Source organism: Octodon degus, unplaced genomic scaffold (genome assembly GCF_000260255.1).
Source record: "Octodon degus isolate 3935 unplaced genomic scaffold, OctDeg1.0 scaffold00287, whole genome shotgun sequence".
Classification (NCBI taxonomy): Eukaryota; Metazoa; Chordata; class Mammalia; order Rodentia; family Octodontidae; genus Octodon; species Octodon degus.
In genome coordinates this window covers 119,500-122,335 of record NW_004524863.1, presented here as the reverse complement: position 1 = coordinate 122,335, position 2,836 = coordinate 119,500, and the positions used below count along the sequence as shown (strand labels likewise).

Sequence of the window (2,836 nt, the reverse complement as noted above, 5' to 3'; positions counted from 1 at the left end):
GCTGCGCCTGGGCTGGGACTGGTCCCGCCAGCGCAGGGCAGCAGGAAACTCTCCGCACACTCACCGGACCTGGGCTAAGACTGGGTCTGCAGATGCAACTTGTAAGACAAATGTAACTTAGCTGGATAATTCATCTTGTGTGTTTACTTGCTTTTAGATTTCCAAAACATCCTGGCTCAGCCTTCAACAATGGTTGGTTCTTCCTGTTCACCACAATCCTAAATACCCCCATAAAAGTAACCCCGATTAGCTTATGTAGAATAAGTCTACCTGACAACATATGACCCAGCCTATGTAACCAATTATAAAACATCCTATTATCTGTCTTTTATACTTCCTTCTGGAAACCTATATGAAGTGCTATCTCAGTCTACCAGAGGATAATAACTGTTAAATGAGCTTACAAATAAGTCTTCATATATTTAGATATGTTGAAAGCCTAGTACCACAAATATTTGATGCAAAATAAAAATATTAGACAATAAAATGAATAAATAATTATAAATTTGCTGAATAGAAAACCATCAAAAGTACAGATTCTAATAGTACTGTTCATCCTGTTTTGTCTTATTCCATGTACTATTGTAGTTGTTTTACTGGAGATTTAATCCAGGGCCTGTGCACTGAGCTCCATTGTCAGGCTTTCTTTATTATGCATTTTGGGACAGGGTTCTGCTATTTGCAAGTGTGCCCTTGTTGGGTTGGTACTTCTGGCCCCATTCATTCTTTCAGAGTGCTGAGATTACAGCCATATTGTGTCACATCCAGTTTAAGCAACACTTTCTCACAGCCTCTAAAAAATGTTTAATTCAAGGCATGTGAATCTCATAGGCCACAGCCTGACTGTTTCCTCTGGCTAATTGTATCCCCAAGTGACCAGCAGTGGTGTCAGTTTATAATATTTTTCTCATGAGGATTTCAGAGCAGGAATTCCTATCTGCTCAAGTCCAAGCAGTGCACTTTTTTTTCCCTCTTGAAAACCTCCAAAAATTAGGATAAGAGAGATGTGTTAATATTTCTCTGCTTCTGAATTTAACTACCTGTTAAAATGCAAACTTTAACTTTTTTACTGCTATACATACATGGCTGAAAGCAACACTATAAAGTATTGATTTTAATAATCATAAATAAAACTTTATTATCTGTAGCAGTTAATAGTAATATATTGCTCTGCTGTGACCTCTGTAACTTTTGAAAAAAGTAACTAGCTAAAGTGAGTGAAAGACAGTTTTTTTTTTTTGTGTGTGTTATTTGTTTTTTTCTGGTACTAGGGATGAAACTCAGGACTTATCCCTTGCCAGCCTGGTGCATATGCCTCTGAGTTATATCCCTAGCCCAAGGAAGAGTATTTCACCAGGTTTTCATCCAGTTGTCTTCCTCTGGTGTATGCCTGTTGAATATTTTGTTTCCCACAATTTTTATGCTGGAACCTGAGTTAGGAGGAGGGACCTGTGGGAGGAGATGAGTTCATGAAGTCTCTATCCTGTAAACAAGATGAGAGTACTTCTCATGCTCCAGAGAGCTTCCTCTCTGTTCTATCTCAGAAAAACACAGTTTAAAGATAGCATCTGTGAACCAGAACTGTTATTAGATACTGAATCTGCTGGCTGTTAGATCTTGGGGCCCCAGCTTGTACAACTGTGAGAAACAAAGTTTTGTTACTTATAGGTCATCTTATATCATGAAATTTAGTCATGCTAGCATGAATAGACTATGGCAATGCTCAATTCACTTAACATGAGTTTCTGTTTTTATTCAGGTGAAAGGTAGCAATAATACCTAATATTTACATAGCCTTTGTTCCCCCACTAAGTCTTTTTTAAGAATTTCTTCTTCACAAGAACTTTCCATGGTCAGTGCTAATATTCCTGTTTTACAATTGTGGAAAAGGCAGAAAACTTAAAGAATGTATTTAAAGTAGCTTAGTAAGTGTAGGAGACACTAAATAGAGAATTGGACAGTGTGGCTCAAGAACATGTTTAATAACTAAAGTACATGCTACATAACTATCAGGGGTGTCCTGACATTTAAATGAGATAAAGGAGCATTTGCTACATGCAGTCCATAATTTGGTCCCATTCAGTGTGAGAAAATGATTCTTTTTCATTTTTTTATTTTTTCCATAATTTTATTGAGAAACAAATAGTAATGAGACAGTTTCAAATCAAATTGGTAGGATAGTACCAATAATTCACACATTGCATACTGTCTTCCTGGTGGTTGTTTGTTGTACAATATGCAGAAATGATATCCAATTTACAAACACTATTAGAACAAATCCTCTATTCCTTGAATTAAGAGAATGTAGCTATGTATCTATCCTAACCAAATTGAATACACAGATACAAAACGGACATTCATCTATATCCCCTTTTTTAGGTTTAGTTCCATCATTTAAATATTATAGGTGTGTGAACTCAGCAAAATACTCCAAAATAGTCCAGTAGTCCATAATAGTATTGGGTCTTCCATTTGACTGGCAATGTTAGAAATTGTTGACCTGACTCCTTTACAGCTCAACATAACAACATGGCTTTATTTCTTGTACATTGTTTTTATACTTTTCTGCTGGATGGTTAATTCTCCTCTATTTTTTTTATCAGTGTATTCTTTAGAAGTACTTAGTACTTCTTTCAATATAGTTACCACTACATTTTTTAGTTCCAAAATTATTTCATTTTTTTCTTTTCAAAGTTTTATTGATAAACAGATAGCAATGAGACAGTTTCAAATCAAATTGAAAGTACAGTTTCAACAAATAATACACTGCATATATTCTTCTTAGTGGTTAATTGCTGTACAAGATGCAGACTTGTGATACTATTTACAAACACCA

The 2,836-nt window shown here is 35.5% G+C and overlaps 1 pseudogene; it reads right to left on the bottom strand.

Moving 5' to 3' along the window:
- The window catches only part of LOC101576084, a 4,008-nt pseudogene extending 3,256 nt beyond the window's left edge, over positions 1-752 (bottom strand).
- Between the last annotated feature and the right edge of the window lie 2,084 nt (positions 753-2,836).